Raw genomic sequence first — 17969 nt, forward strand, 5'->3', positions numbered from 1 at the left:
GTGTTAGCCCCTATCAAAACAATCTGGTAGTAGTTTTAGTGGGTTTCCTAGGTCACCGCCTTGAGATGTCGGTGTCCCCGTCAATCTTGCGGAGAGAAATAGCAGCTCTTGCATTTTATTTTAAACTGTTTGCAGGCCAAGATTTTACAAAACATTTCTTGATCAAACAGGCAATAAAAGGTTACACCCGCAGTTTCCAACAGACACCCCGTATTCGTCGTCCAGTCTCCTTTACATTGCTGCTGAAATTAACGGCATCTCTTCCTATGGCTTGCAGAGATGCCTATGAAGTAGCACTATTTAAAGCAGCATTCGCCCTTGCCTTTTTCGGGGCGTTTAGAATTGGCGAATTGCTGAATTCCAGCAAAACCAAACCCGATGGTCTTCCGTACAGTGCCGTATGCCTGACGGATAATAAGATAGAATGTTTCTTGGCCAGATCAAAAACGGATCAATCGGGAAAGGGATCCACAATAGTTTTAAATAGTTTGCCGGATTCGCCGGCCTGCCCGGTAGCAATGGTGTCTCAGTTTTTGAAATCACGGCCCAAGGGGTTTATTCCTTTATTAATCCACAAAGATGGCGTACCTTTAACTAAATACCAGTTTGTAGTCATGTTTAGGAAGCTATTGGCAAATCTGGATTTAGACCCGCGGGAATTTGCTTCGCACTCTTTTCGTATTGGAGCCGCCACAGAGGCAGCTCGTTGGGGTCTTCCGGACGAGGTGATTAAGCAAATCGGTCGGTGGGAGTCAAAGCGCTTTAAGATCTATGTGCGCCCCAATTTAGCAGTGTAAGTTACTCCCGGACCGATATCCCCCTTTAGTGGTTTTGGTAACAACGAGCGTTTGGTCACACCAGGTGGGTGGACCTGGGAGGAGGAAATTGAGTGTCCGCGACACTTTTGTCACCCCACGAGCCGGAGCGGTGCGGCGTGGGGAATATTGCGTACACTCTCTTCTCTCTGGCCCTCATAGACCTTCTTTCTGCAGGTTCTTTCATGTATAGTTTATAAATGTTATTTTGTAACATGTTATTTATGTTAATATATTTAATTCCCTTTTTGTATGTTGTTAATAAAGAGGCTGCTGTGGCCGCCATATTCCAACTTTTAAAGGTGTTTTTCCGGATATTTTCTTGATAAGGTAAAGGTACACAGGGTTGCATGGGGTGTGTGTCATAGGTATGGAGCACATCGGGAGTCCCTACATCAAGTTAGGGCCGAAGTGGACAGGAGGCGGAGCCGGTAACGGAGGCCCGTCATGATGAGGGGGACCGGAGCGACGGAGTTAAAGGGGCGGGGCTTAGGCCCGCGCCGAAGATCTCGCGGGAGCCGCAGTCTCCCGGGCTTAAAAGGAGGCTGGGACGGCCCCTTCTTCCTCTTGCCACGACGCCAGGGATTTGAACGCCCGCCCGCCCTCCCCTTTTGGTGAGCTGGGTAAATGCTAATTAGACTTGTCACGCAGCCTGTGGCGGGGTCTATGAGGGCCAGTGGGGTGAAGCACTATACAGGTGGAAGTGGTTTTGGTAACAACGAGCGTTTGGTCACACCAGGTGGGTGGACCTGGGAGGAGGAAATTGAGTGTCCGCGACACTTTTGTCACCCCACGAGCCGGAGCGGTGCGGCGTGGGGGATATTGCGTACACTCTCTTCTCTCTGGCCCTCATAGACCTTCTTTCTGCAGGTTCTTTCATGTATAGTTTATAAATGTTATTTTGTAACATGTTATTTATGTTAATATATTTAATTCCCTTTTTGTATGTTGTTAATAAAGAGGCTGCTGTGGCCACCATATTCCAACTTTTAAAGGTGTTTTTCCGGATATTTTCTTGATAAGGTAAAGGTACACAGGGTTGCATGGGGTGTGTGTCATAGGTATGGAGCACATCGGGAGTCCCTACATCAAGACATAGTTAAGACAAATAAAGATCCAGGTCCCACATATGTCTTTAATTGCCTGTATCTCTACCAAAAGGGATCTTGTGCTCTGTACAATCCCTATTGGTTGGCACTGTCAATTGATTACATAGTGTCCACTGATGAACACCCCAGAAGCCTGGCAGCAGGTGATAGATTTTTATTACAGTGCCACCACAGGTGGTATCAGTTATTACACTGCATGCATTACAATTAATAGGTTACCCGGACAGGACAGGTCTTCCACAGCAAGAGACGCTCTTTGTAGCTGCTCTTCTCTCTCAATCAAGAAATAAGGACCCCAAATAGAGGAGTTTTGTAAACTAAAATAATTGTCCCAATGTTATATTATGGCATAAGGATATCATAGTGGGTCCTAAACTTAGGGGTCACTCTCTGAACCAAAGCATGTTTCTAGATACTACAGAATCGGAGATAGGGGCCTCTGAAGTCACTCTCCCCCTGCAGCCTCTAAACTTTACTCATCTCACAAAATATGACTCTCCACGGCTCAATTTTACTACTCTCTGGAGAAGGTTTAGGCTGCGATTACACGTGGCACTTTGGACCCGTTTTTGGACTGGTTTTAAGCAGTCTGTTTTTTGAAAACGCATGCGTTCTTGACCGATTTTCCCAATTATCATATTTAAAACAGATCAAAAACGCATGCGTTTTTCAAAAACACATTCAAAACCGGGTTCAAAACGCCACGTGTGACCACAGCCATATAGGTAAACGGTAAAGATTTCACATAAAAGCAGGAATTCTAGAAAGGATATTTCATCCCCTACCTGAGGGGGATAGTAGGTAATCTGGAGACCCTTTAGTGCAGCACCATATACTTAGGCCTCTTCCACACTAGCGTTGCGTTTCACGTCAGGGTGCAATGCGTGAAAAACTGACGTTTTTGGCTGCATTTTTGTTCCATTTTTACTTGGAGTAATTAGCGTTTTTCACGCGCGTGTTGTTAGCGTTTTTTCGCGTTTTCGGCGCATTTTTCACGCGCGATTCAATGGGAGACTCGAGCATTTTTCAAAGGGACCATGGTTTGGGATTAAAATGTGTTATTTAATTGAAAAATAATGTCTTCTGATAAATTGCAAACATCTGCGATCTATTCTTCACTGTTCCGCGCGTATATTATCTCCCGACAATTTAGCAGATGTGAAGAACAGTGAAGAATAGAATAAAAACAGTGAACACAGTGAACACAGTGAACACAGGATCATTTAAGATAAAAACACAGTGCAGAACACAGTGCGGAATAGATTACAGATGTTCGGCACATCTGCTTACTTGTCGGGAGATACGCGCGGAACGGCGCGAACAAAATAGTATGTGAAGAACAATATATATGTGTGTGAAGAACACATTGCAGATGTTTAAATACATCTGCAATGTGTTCTTCACACATATATATTGTTCTTCACATGCTATTTTGGGCGCACCGTTCCGCGCGCATCTCCCGACAAGTAAGCAGATGTGCCGAACATCTGTAATCTATTCTGCACTGTGTTCTGCACTGTGTTTTTATCTTAAATGATCCTGTGTTCACTGTGTTCAATGTTTTTATTCTATTCTTCACTGTTCTTCATTGTGTTTTTTTAATTAAATGCTCGATCGCGAGCAGGGGAAATAATGTTATTCTGGTAACCTAGCAACCCTTACATTTAAAACGCATTGCACTCGCATTGCACTTGCAATGATTGCGAGTGCAATGCGTTCTTGATGCATCTCCATAGACTTGAATGGGGCGTGAAAAACGTGCGTGACCCGCAAAAATAGAGCATGCTGCGATTTTGACGCGCGTGTAAACGAACGCAAGCACGCGCGTTAAAAACAACGCTAATGGAGAAAGACCCATTGAATACAATGGGACAGAGTGCAATGCGAGTTCTGCGCGTCAAATGCACGCGCAGAACTCGCGCGTGAAAAACGCCAGTGTAGAAGGGGCTTTATACTGTACAGCACGTGTGTACTGTAATATCACACACTATAATACATACTTTGGGGGTCATTTACTAAGGGCTCCGTGGCAAATTCCGCCGGGATTTTGGCGTACGCGATCGGATTTCACGCGACAGAAATCGGGGCCCGTGGCCGAAGGAAAACCCGACGGATTCAGAAAAACCGTGGAATTTAAAAAACTATCCTTGTCGGAGAACGCGCCGCTGGATCGCGACAGGACCGGGTAAGTAAATGAGCCCCATTGTAGTACATATAATGAACGTATAATAGAGCATGGTGGACACTATCATCCAGCCCAGAATCATAAACATACAAACTATAACAAGGATTGCTCCCGACTAGTAATCGGCATGACCGGGGTCCCCAGAGTCGGCAGCCCCCCAACAAATGCCTTTGCCCAGCAGCAGCAGGAGACTGACTGACTACAGAAGTTCTACAGCTGAATCTTTTCATTTTACAAACTTGTCTCCAATTTCCCACGTAGCCTTGAGCTTGGAATGTGATCCAGGAAAAACTCTGGATGGAATGAAAGGCGTCCGTCTGTAAAGTGGAGGTTCTCCTCCTGCATAGTAATTGAGTGCAGACTTCATGCAGGATGGATCCCTTCTCCACTTTCTCTGGGGATGAATCAGTAGGACAAGTGAGACGTTCTATAAACAGGGGCTGTATAAACATGGCCGGGGAGTTCTCTCTTCATCAGCAACACAAGCAAACGCTGTGCATACTCTCATCTCAGCTGTATATGTGCCTGGATACCGGCTCAGTTATTTCCGCAGCTCTAAAGTTTCCGAAAATACTCCCACAGCCCACAGAACAGCGAGGCTCTCACATCATTGTTACATCTGTATGTTTATTTTTATTTTTTCAGAAATTTTCCTAAGATTAGATTTATTTATTATGTTCATTTAGTTGACAGCTATCCCTTCTAAGACCCCTAGGGCGCGGTCACACGATGCGTTTGGAAACGCATTACAACAGCTGACATAAGGTGATTCGGCGAATTACATTACTGTTAACATTTGCTTTTATAAAATGCAGTGTAAATGTGATGTTAACAAGCGTGTTAACAATGTGTTTACATCTGCGGTTTATTAATGCTTTGTTAATGCACCTGTTAACAAAATGTTTACACAGCATTTTGTAAACACAAATGTGAATAGTAATGTAATTAGGCAAATCGCCTATTCTCAATAGCCTGAATTGAACATGTTCATAGGGGGAGATTCACTGCTTGTACACAGTTGCCCATGGCAACCAATCACAGCTCAGCTTTCATTTTACCAGTGCTTATCAATATTTTAAAGCTGTGCTGTGATTGGTTACCATGGGCAACTAGAAATATTCTGACTTTCAGACGGCTTGATAAATCTGCCCCATTATCCAAAAACCCAATTTAAAAGCCACCAATTAAGATAATTGGTCAAACCTGTCAAAAATTGATGCGTTTTCAAAAAATTTGTAACACATACATTTTTTGACGGACTGCTTAAAAACGGGCCAAAAATGCCACGTATGCCGTAACCCTTAGTAAATGAACCCCATAATCTGCAATGTGTGCAGATGGCTTAATGCTCTAAATAGCTGCTATAGGCTTCTGGTGGAATAGTTCATTTGCTACACATAAGGAAGAGGGTGCAGAGCAGTTCAAATTTCCCAATAATATAAATCTTGGAATATAATTTTTTAAATAATTCCTTTATTCATATACATTCATATATCACAGTTCTGCTGTTACTAACAACATACATAAAGGTATGATTACACAGCTCTTCGGAGCTTCTACCGAGAAAGAAATAGCGCCACTCTTGTCTGTGGGCTGTTTTCAGTATTGCATACTATTTACAGGATTGGGCCTGTGTTGCCATTTGTTAAAGGAAACCTATCATTTGATTTGATGCATTATGAAGCAAACATACATTGAGAATGCTGTAGCTACACTGAGGCAGGATCATATGTTGGGTAATCCCTGTGATGAGTGGTTTTGCTGATAAAACAGATATAACATTATGATAATGAAGCTCTGTCCCTTCAGCGCTTGGTTCAGCTTCTCCTAGCACACGAGTTATTCTCTGCAGGAGATGATGCAATCACTTTTCTCCCTGACAAACAGAGTAATCAATTGCTGCACCATTCCCCAGCTGCTGTGTATGAGTGATCCAGCTCAGGTTGAATAGTCATGCCTGACTAACCTCCATTTGTAATTACTAGCTTCCTGTCTAATGAGTTTATATCTGAATGTTAGAATTTATTTTTTTCAGCAAACCCACTCAGCTCAGATATTAACCAAGATATGATACTGCATCAGTGTAGCTACAGCATTATCAAGGTATGTTTGCTTCATAATGCATCAAATCAAATGGTAGATATTCTTTAAGCGCTTTTTAGTTGCATACACCACATATAAGTAGAAGCAAAGTCTTATAGCGCCACCTCCTGGTACCAAGCAATTGCACCAGATCTTGAATATATCAGTATTATGTGCATTTGGGGGGAGGGGGGGTCGCACAGTTTGGTACCCCCTAGTTCCCTACAGTAGTAGCATGTCCAGCATTTAGCTACTTCAGACTACAATGTAATTCTACCAGCCTGTTTTGGGTGGAAATGTCATAAAATGTAACATGTTATTACTTATATGTCTCACGCAGCATCATATCATTAGAGAAAGTCATCATATGGTACAGACTGCCCAATCTTCTCCCGCAGACTACACCCCGCGCCCCCATGCTGTGTCATTCCCTGTACCCATCATTGACAAGTAAGGGCAGACGCGGTTTTATTGTCCTATTAGGGAAGTAACATCACCTAGAGACAGAGTAAACTACTCTTTGTGAAGCAGATCCCAGCCCTCCATGCACTAATCCAAATAGATCAAGGTAAACCTGCCCCTAGACAAACACTGAACGCGTGGGAATCACCGCTGACCTCCTGCACCTGGCCCCACTGTCCAAATACAACACCTCCTGGAGGAATGATGTGACCTCAAACAAACGTCCTCAAAATCACACTCATGGTCCATGTATCTAAAATCCATATCAGAGCCTCAAACTATTTCTCCTATGTCTCAGCTAGATCCAGTATAGTGGTTTGGGGGCTGAGGAACACATGAGGGGGTAGTAATAATAATAATAGTAATTCTTTATTTATATAGCGCACACAGATTACGCAGCGCTGCACAAAGCATGTCAAATTGGTCGCTGTCCCCATGGGGCTCACAATCTAAACAACCTAACAGTATGTTTTGGAGTGTGGGAGGAAACCGGAGGACCCGGAGGAAACCCACGCAAACACGGAGAGAACATACAAACTGTTTGCAGATGTTAACCTGGGTGGGATTCGAACCCAGAATCCCAGCGCTGCAAGGAAGAAGCGCTACTCACTCAGCCACCGTGACAACGTAGCGTAACAGTGTAGGCTATATTACAGATATGGAGCACAAAAGGCAAAAGCTGCTTAGACACAACTATAATGTATAGTTTATAGACCTGGTATGGGGCAGTGACATATTATGAAAGCCTAAGAGCTAAGCCTAAGCCTACAGCCTATAGTTCTTAGGCTTGGCTGTACATCCCCTTAGTCATACCCCTGGGTGCAGGGCAGTGCATCTTTATAATCAGTGCTCTGCCCAATCAACAGCACTGGGGGGCTTGGATAGGAGCTGGTACAGTGGGTACAGAAAGTATTCAGACCCCTTTAAATTTTTTACTCTTTGTTTCATTGCAGTCAATAGGTAAGATTAAAAAAAAGTTCTTTTGATTTGCTCATTAATGTGCACTCTCTACCCCATTTTATATCAATATAAATATTTTTGTTAATTTATTAAACAAGAAAAACTGAAATATCACATGGGCATAAGTATGCGACACTCATATTTAACTCACATGCTGTCCATTTCCTTCTGATCCTCCTTGAAATGGTTCTACTCCTCCACTGGAGTCCAGCAGTGTTGAATTAAACTAATTGGACTTGATTAAGAAAGGCAGACAGCTGTCTAGATAAGACTTCACAGTGCAGGTCAGAACACATGGGAATCATGAAGTCTGAGGAACTGCCCAAGGAGCTCAGAGATACAATTGTGGCAAGGCACAGAACTGGCCATGGTTACAAAAGAATTTCTGCAGCACTCAAGGTCCCTAAGAGCACAGTGGCCTCCATAATACTTAAATGGAAGAAGTTTGGAACTCTTTTCCAACCTGGCCGTCCAGCCAAACTAAGCAATCGCGGGATAATATAATAATAATAATTCCTTTATTTATATAGCGCACACAGATTCAGCAGCACTGCACAGTGCTTGCCTTGAAGAGAGAGGTAAAGAAGAACATCAAGATTTTTCTGCTGGTCCAATTGGACTAAAAAACATATAGCATGCTGGATTTTAGTAGATCGTGTCCGGAATATTTTAACAATCCAGATAATGTTTACAACTCCAATGAAACTATAACATCCCACAAATCGAAAAAGTATTCAGACTTACAAGGCAAACTCGAGCATTGACTGAACCCAAACCCTGGGTCAATATACAGACCAGCTCAGCAGGAGGGGAGCAGATTATTAACTATGGACACAATGGAAAGGAACCATAAATATCAAATTCTGCCCAAAGGTAAACACACAAGGAGCAGGTTCTCAGCCCCATTAACCATAGTAGGAAGCGAGGCTTCAGAAGGAAAAGTAGGAGAGGCAATGTGCTTGTTATTACTTTTTAGGTATTTTATATCTATTCTTTTTTATTTTAAAAAAATTCCACTCAAGGTTTTTTGAAGGGCACAATCATTTTCCTTTTCTACAAGGGAAGGGATTTAAAGGGAACCTGTCACCACATTTTCACTAATACAGCTAAAGAGCCATATAAACTAACTGACACCCTTCTTTTTAGCTAAAAATTGTTTCCCTTACATACACATAAATCAACTTTATGTTATATTACCTGGTATCAGAGGAGGTGTCTTCTGATCAGCTACCCCCCCCCCCCCCTTCTACTCTTGCCCATATTTCCTGCCCCTTCTTAACATGTCATGTGACCAGGGTGACATCATCTAAGGTCCTGTTACATCTGCAACATCTACCCCATATATGTATCTGATCAGATGAAATCACAGCAGCCTCCATGGACTTCTAGTCCTCCCCATCCTCCATGGAGGCTGCTGTGGTTTCATGTGATCAGATAAATACATGGGGTAGACATTGCAGAAGTAACAGGACCCTAGATGGCATCATCCTGGTCACATGACTTTAAGTGCCTAATGATGTAACAGAGCTCTCTCTCAATGTTCAATACAGCAGAATATAATAGCACTAAGACCTGTCAATCAGGAACAAAAAGGCGGGGTAGTGCAAGTAAAATCTAATATGCAGGACTCGCTAAGTGTCATTGTCTATACAATTGCTACTTTGGACAAGGTGTGTATGTTGGACCATAATGCGGCCACACCATCAGTATGAAGTATGGGTTGTTAGGACATCAGCCCAGAGCCCATGGACGTCCAAACCAGGTACCAGTTTGATACTACCCTGAAAAGATTATAAAGTGAGAAGGACCTTCAGTCCTAAGATCCACACACATCTGTTCTTGGTCTTGAAACACATCTAGAAGAGCCCTTTTAGGACCTTTGGACAAAGGTCTTAATGCTGAAGAACTGAAAGTGGACAGAAGAGACCTCCCCACGTGGTCTACAGTATTGATCGACCCCTGAGTCCAACCACAGCCTAGGAACCCAAAAGGGTTCTCCTAGTATTCAGGATATGTTCATGGTAAGTAATGCTTGTAGTGGATGTGGCTATGGTGCTGTGTAAAAAAATCCAAGGGTCCTGGTGTACCCAAGAGGCAATCTCTATGGAGCTGACGGAAATTGCCGAGCGCCATGCTCACCGATCTGCATCAGATCCATAGAGATTAATGGAGCAGAACGGTCGATTATGGCGATCTGCAGGGGTCTCAGCAATGAGACCACCACTGATCACCAAGCTAGGCCCTATGCCGTGGATAAGACATAACTTTCCTTCGTGGGAAAACCCCTTTAAGTTGCATATATAGTTGTGTGACTGCTTGTTATGTAACACAGTATATATCTATGTCTCTCCTCTCCATGACCCCAGGCTTTTCATCTCACAAACATTGCTGTAAGTCCAAAACAGAAGAAACTTGTACTTTCCTCAAAGGCGACCTAACATCTTGCTGCCAAGTTATTAGCTAAACATTGTAAACCTGCCCCAAATATTAGGTTTACTATGGGAAAAACAAAAGTTAAACAGGGATTACTGTCCGGCTTAATCGTGGCTTCCTGGACAGCTATGCCTGTTGACATTCCCATGCAGAGAAAGTCTTCCCCAAGGAATCCACAGGGAGAGAAAGGGTCTCATTATAGAACCGCGGTATGTAATCTATGCAGTAGCCCGAGGCCCTGTGCGGTCAGGGGGCCAACAACAGCTCCAGCGCTCCAGGACTAGCATTAATCTAAATTAGAGGAGCCATAAGTACTGTAGAATACAGACCGCCACACAGTACAAGCAAAAATAAAAAAATAATATACACTATATAGTGTCTCAATGATGCCACAAAATTCCAGAGTAATTGGACAATACTCTAAAAATACTGCTTAACACTACTTAAATAGTATTGCCATAAGCTGCCAAAATAATAGTGCTACTTAAAGGGGTATTCCCATTTTGGCGAATTAATGTTATTGTTTGTATAATGAAATGTTATAAAATTTTCCAATATACTTTCTGTATCAATTCTTCACTGTGTTCTAGATCTCTGCTTGCTGTAATTCTATAGAAAGCTTCTATGTTTACTTCTGGTGGACAGAAATCTGACCCTGGTCACACAGGTATCTAGTACATAGGTACTCTAACAATATCAGAGCTGTGTGATATAATGAGGCGTGCACCTGTGTGACCATGGTCAGATTTCTGTCTGGTGGTAAACATGGAAGCTTTCTATAGAGTGACAGCAAGCAGAGATCTAGAAGACTGTCAGGAATTGATACAGAAAGTACATTGGAAAATTATAACTTTTCATTATAACATTTATTTGCCAAAATGGGAAGACCCCTTTAATTCTAAGATAATAGTCCCAGGCTTCATAAACAGGTATGCTACCTTTGCTTTCCTCTAAAAAAATAATTATTTTATCTTCTGTCACCACTAGAGGGAGCTGTTTAGGCAATGTGGGAATGGTGGTGGGATGCAACTCAAACCCTCAAATCTATCAGAAAACATTGACTTATTTGTGTTTTAGAGTTTTCCCGACCCATTCTTTTGACTATAATTTTGTGCTACCCCTGTTCCATTAATTGAGATGCAGGTTTTCTTCTTGGAGAAGACTATATTGCACACACACAATGGTTACTAATGGCTTGGCATCACTGAATGCTGCAGAATATGACTGATATGGAAAATTGGATTCCTGCATAACTTCAATCCAGAGAATAAAAGGAACAGGAAATCGTGCAAAGTGCCAGAGACACAACAAAAGCCGCTCTTCCTGTGGTTTGTGGGATGTGATTGATGTTTGTGCATTGTTTTTATTGTTTTTATACTTCTGCACATGTAACATGACCTCAGCAGGAGTATGTATATATATATGTTCGGATACATATGTTATGAATACATATTTATTTTTTGATGTATGCACAATTATGTATATGAAATTTGAGATGTTTTTATGTACTTTATACTAAATATGATGGGTGGAGTGTAGGAGGTTATGTTACCCCGTTTTTTTGTATATACACTCACCGGCCACTTTATTAGGTACACCTGTCCAACTGCTCGTTAACACTTAATTTCTAATCAGCCAATCACATGGCGGCATTTAGGCATGTAGACATGGTCAAGACAATCTCCTGCAGTTCAAACCGAGCATCAGTATGGGGAAGAAAGGGGATTTGAGTGCCTTTGAACGTGGCATGGTTGTTGGTGCCAGAAGGGCTGGTCTGAGTATTTCAGAAACTGCTGATCTACTGGGATTTTCACGCACAACCATCTCTAGGGTTTACAGAGAATTGTCCGAAAAAGAAAAAACATCCAGTGAGCGGCAGTTCTGTGGGCGGAAATGCCTTGTTGATGCCAGAGGTCAGAGGAGAATGGGCAGACTGGTTCGAGCTGATAGAAAGGCAACAGTGACTCAAATCGCCACCCGTTACAACCAAGGTAGGCAGAAGAGCATCTCTGAACGCACAGTACATCGAACTTTGAGGCAGATGGGCTACAGCAGCAGAAGACCACACCGGGTGCCACTCCTTTCAGCTAAGAACAGGAAACTGAGGCTACAATTTGCACAAGCTCATCGAAATTGGACAGTAGAAGATTGGAAAAACGTTGCCTGGTCTGATGAGTCTCGATTTCTGCTGCGACACTCGGATGGTAGGGTCAGAATTTGGCGTCAACAACATGAAAGCATGGATCCATCCTGCCTTGTATCAACGGTTCAGGCTGGTGGTGGTGGTGTCATGGTGTGGGGAATATTTTCTTGGCACTCTTTGGGCCCCTTGGTACAACGCCACAGCCTACCTGAGTATTGTTGCTGACCATGTCCATCCCTTTATGAGCACAATGTACCCTGTAACATCTGATGGCTACTTTCAGCAGGATAATGCGTCATGTCATAAAGCTGGAATCATCTCAGACTGGTTTCTTGAACATGACAATGAGGTCACTGGACTCAAATGACCTCCACAGTCACCAGATCTCAATCCAATAGAGCATCTTTGGGATGTGGTGGAACAGGAGATTCTCATCATGGATGTGCAGCCGACAAATCTGCGGCAACTGTGTGATGCCATCATGTCAATATGGACCAAAATCTCTGAGGAGCTTCCAGCACCTTGTTGTATCTATGCCACGAAGAATTGAGGCAGTTCTGAAGGCAAAAGGGGGTCCAACCCGTTACTAGCATGGTGTACCTAATAAAGTGGCCGGTGAGTGTATGTCACTGCTGATATATATGGCTTGAGAAAGGCTCTGTTTGAGCCAAAATGTCACTACTGTCACTTGTTATGAAATAAAGAAAAAGACATCTTTTTTACCACTATAATTGGAGTGCTGCTTATTTTCCTTCATTTAAAGAGGACCTGTCACCCAAATTTTCGGCACTATGACAAACGCTGCAGTGTTAGAGTGATAGCGTTACCGGAAACCTCCGGTAATGCTATCTAACACTGCGACAGGGTACAGTGTAATTGTGGGACAGTTCGCAAAGCTGTCTGACATATACATGAGGGGGCGGAGTTGGGGCTTGGCTAGGGGCGGTGACTGCCGGCTGTTGCACGGCAGTAACCGCCGGCCTATGGAGCGAGCAGTACGGTCCGGGCAAGAGGCAGCGCTGGTAACGCTATCACTCTAACACTGCGGCGTTTGTTCAAGCACTAGGAGCCTCTTACTTTACCTAGTGCCAAAAATTTGGGTGACAGGTCCTCTTTAATCTATGGATTAGATACTAGATTTATCAGGCTGGGAATGGAATAAATTCTCCTGTATTGCTCTGCGGTTCCCTCCATGCAGACACGTGGTAGGAGAATACTGTAACCCTTGCATCTGCATTTTTCTCCATAGCTTCCCTTGCTTGGCTCTATACTCATAAATCATAAGTCTCAGTACAAAGAGCAGGGTGAATGATGTATTATACTTAGACTGCCAGATATCAATGAATTGTGAGAAGAAACCGTGGCAAACTTATGGTCTTTGTGACTACTCTGAACCCTACAACTACTCCACCCACCATTCTCCGACCTCATTCTTACTATCCTATGTCCAACGTGCTACAGCAGAAGCCTCCATATCTATAGTAGGACAAAATACTATTTAATCCCACTCCGCGATTAAGCTCCAAGCACTCAAATGGTCTCCAGCAAAACATGGAGCAGGTTGGATTTCTCTGCAGAATTACAACAAGACTGGTTCAGGAACATGCAAAAAATGCTTTGGACTGACAAAAACCAGGGATACGATTACATCCTGTTTACCCCTCATTATTTATTTCTAGGTTTAGTTTTCCTTTAAATCCTCAGAAAACATTTGACACTCTGTAAAGTAAACCCCAAGCTGCAGGAACATCACTTGGCTACAGCGCAGAACTTTAAGACATCAGACCAAGCTCTTGTTTTGTAAAGACTTTGCTGGGTCAGCCCCGGAGCACAGGTCCTCGTCTAGTTAATGGAAGACGACTTTTTATAGTCTACTTAACATACAATGCAAAGAAAACAAATCAGAGTTGTGTTATTATTGCAGGATCAGTCTGCTGCACAAAGGGAATTCACAGATTTCTGACCAAGCTGCAAAAACATCAAGAGCCCCATCGACACACGTGCAGATTTCAGACGAAAGAATAGGCAGTGCTCTGAAGAGGGGCTACATAGTCCAACCTATATTAAGACTAGGATATTCTAGATCAGTGATGGCTAACCTATGGCACGGGTGCCAGAGGTGGCACTCGGAGCCCTCTCTGTGGGCACTCAGGCCATCACCAGAGATGACTCTAGGTATCTTTCTGCATTCCCAGACAGCCCAGGACTTGCTGTGCACAGAGCTATTTTAATGTATCAGCTGTACCTGGGACTATCTCCTGCTTTATTGGTGCCTCAGGTGCTGGTATCAATGAAAGCTGTGACAAAAAAGGGAGTATAAATCACAAATTAAATTTCTGTGTTGGCACTTTGCGATAAATAAGCGGGTCTTTGTTGTAGTTTGGGCACTCGGTCTCTAAAAGGTTTGCCATCACTGTTCTAGATAATTGCAGTATAGCAGAGGTGCATGTATGTAGAAATGTATTTAAAATAGTGCCCCCTTGTGGTGCAGATTTACATCACCTCCAACCAATCTGGTCTTGTTATATAGTCCAGTAAGGGAGGCTATAGAGAAAAATGCAGCTGCTTGGGTTACAATATTCTCCTAGCACATGTATCTATGAGGGAAACTGCTGAGAAATACAAGAAATTTTATTCCATTCCCAGCAAAATGAGCAGAGAAGATGTCATCAGACATAACGTGACAGATTAAAGCCGACCATTGGACGCCCCTTTAAGACTCTCTCTAGGTTAGGAGGAAGATGGGGCAAAAAACGGATGGAAAACACACATAAAGATCTGAAGTTTTAATCACACATTACTAATGTTCTACCCGTCAGGAGGTGTCCCATATTTTGCATCAGAAAGTGACTCATGCCTCGTTCCCTATGACTTCTGTTTTATATAAGTGTGAAGAGCATCGGGCTGTTTACGCCAGCGGTTTGCTTTTATTAGAGAGGAAAAAGTAATAGTGTGGTCAGACTTGGCCGGGACAGCGATGGTTGGAGCTGAGGAGGCTGACAAGTAGATGAGAGATGTGACCAAGGCAACAACATTACAGGGGAACATCTGCGATCCATCCTCCTACTATTGCACCCTTATACGGCCAGGCCTGAAGAAGGCGCATTACTATATCCTCCTCTCTATGTCGAATATCTCTCCTCTTAGTCAGTGTGGACAAGGTGCCAAGCCTGTAATGCTATCCAAATGCTGCCAACAAATGCCAAGCTCCGGAAAACATGTTGGCGGAAGGTTTCTGGACGAGTCCGACCATGAACAGGATCTTCAATGGCTGCATATAGTGAATGAGGGACCTCAAGAATCCCAGTGGGTCCTATTGAAAATGAATGTAGGGTGCATGATTGACCTGCCACGTCATCCATAAAGAGGATTTAGACTTCTGTTCTTGTGACTGACATGGAACCAACAATCGAATTTGGGAAAACTACTTTGAAGCTCAGAGACGTAACTAGAAGCTGATGAGCCCCAGTGCAAAGACTGTGTCAGGCCCCCGACTATAATGTATGGTTTATAGTAATAGTCTTCTCATATGGGAAAGTGACACCATGAGGGCCCCCTAAACCTCTTGGGCCCAGGAGCGACCGCAACATCTGCACCCCCTCAAGTTAATTGGGACTCCAAAGGCTCCTGGGGTATCCTCTAAATACACTCACTCCATTCAATTCCAAAAGTAATATGAAGCTAAGCCACCACCCCTAATGTCACATCAAAGACTAATAAAAAAGTGTTATCAGTCCAACCCCTAGGGGGAGCTATACTGGACTGGCCTTTGTGTAAATCAGCGGTGCCCATCACAATGCCACTCATCCCTTGTACTACACTTTGGCACTTGTCAGTGCCATTAGTCAGTGCTCACATTGCTGAGGTATATAACTAAACAAACGACACATGAAAGTAAATTAAAGCTTTCATGGAAATAACATTTCACATCAGATTGCTTCATGCTGTGTTTTTTGGCCTTGCGTATTAACATCTCATGTCGGCCAAAAAATAATTTTTCCCAGACACGACAGATATCAGATTTCTGCACATAATGAAATACTCAGATCCTGTGTATTCAGGATGGGGTTGGAGGGGTTACAATATGATTGGCTGCAGAAGTTATGGGATAACGTCATAGAGGTCAACGTGATGAAAGGCAACGAGAAGGAAAATCATCATTAAAGCAGCTTACAAGAAATCTAGGCGTGTGATAACTCTAAATGTAACGCCCCCTACTGGTTGCCATCACAAGTCACCAACCACACTAACCCTTCATTGTTTTACAATATTGTATCCATCATTATTCTTCATTTTTACTATGCCTGTCTCAACTTTCAGTATTTTATTCATGAATCAGGAGGCTCAGGATGAACAGAGATATTGGGGGATAATATTTATTAATTGTGGTGCAGAATCCGTGTTTTTGGCGCACAAATAATTACACTGGGATGTTAGGATGTGGCCCAAGGGGTTAATGAATTGGCTCAAAGGTTTAGAACTGTCTCTACGTTCATGAAGGTAAATTAATACGGAGCGGTATGGTGCAGCACACATGTCCTATGCTGTATTACGGTGCTGCGCGGCATGTATTTCTATGGAGAGGGGCGGGGGCGAGTAGTGCTCATCTCCTCCTCCTCTTTGTGCGCTAACATGTGTCCGCCGTGCTACGTTCGTGTGCATGCAGCCTGAGTGTGTACCCAAAATTGTGCCAAAAAAGTGTCAGGAGACTAGAAGAGCAGGAAAAGTGTCAGTATGTCAAAGTTGTGCCAAAATTGCGTACTCAAAAAAAAAAGGAACGAGTGTCGGAAAAGGACAAATATTGTGTCCCTGACACTTTATAGATAAGGCACAAAAGGTGCGGCAAGGCAAAATTTAAAAAAACACTGAAAAAATCAGTTGGAAAGTCCAAAATAAATGCCCCTATTATCTTTGTTCATGGTTATAAGTCTACTTATCCCATGCAATATTAACTACTGCCTATGAATGCCAGGGTGAGCTGAAGCTTAATCCAGCTGTGACTACAATAACCAACAACCAGGGGTGCACCAGTCATGAGGCAAGTTGAGCCTCTTGCCTCAGGCAGTACTACATGCAGCAGGATGGGTGGCAGCATTAGGAGCGCAGTTATCTGCTACAAAGCAGGACTGGACATTAAAATAAATGGCCCACATTTATCAAAAACTGTGCAAACTGCAAAATGCAGGTGGCGCTAGATTCATGAATTGTGGCGCCCAGTCTTCATGAATCCGGTGCCCCCTGCACTGCTCTGAAAATGTGCACTATTTCTTTTGGTGCGCTTTGTTCATGCAGCAGAATTGTGGAGCAGACACAATTGTGGTGCACAGTCCAAGTAGAAACATGTCCCTTTACGTGCACATTTTTTCTGTGTTGTCAGAACAGCTGCGAAACAAAACTGGTGCAGACACTTTATAAATACTTTCTAGTGCAAAGTCAGACAGAAAACTGTTGCAAACATTTTAAGAAATGTCTCTTCACACCTGATGTCTATTCAGGGGGGCTAACCACCTCTTCACTGTACAGCTTTACAGCCTCTGCGATCTGCTCTGAGTAAAAGCTACATTTTGGTTGTATACTACAGCAGTCACTCTGAGCAGAGGGTTACAGCAGTTCATTGCACGGCTAAGAGCACAGCAGTGTGAGAACAGTGTGAGATACACTTTAGTGTTCTGGAATATTAATCCATATTTCACAGTCCTGCTGCTACTGACAACACACACAATGGGGCTTATTTACTTATTTAGGTCAGCACTTTGGTCGGGTTTCCCGAATATTTCTCT

At 43.2% G+C, this 17969-nt stretch overlaps 1 protein-coding gene across 1 annotated transcript in view; it reads right to left on the bottom strand.

Annotated features, from left to right (window-relative positions):
* Positions 1 to 17969, bottom strand: part of PTGES (prostaglandin E synthase) — a 35439-nt gene that overhangs the window by 8981 nt on the left and 8489 nt on the right. The gene's annotated exons all lie outside the window — the stretch shown is intronic.

Source organism: Engystomops pustulosus, chromosome 9 (assembly GCF_040894005.1).
Source record: "Engystomops pustulosus chromosome 9, aEngPut4.maternal, whole genome shotgun sequence".
Taxonomy (NCBI): domain Eukaryota; kingdom Metazoa; phylum Chordata; class Amphibia; order Anura; family Leptodactylidae; genus Engystomops; species Engystomops pustulosus.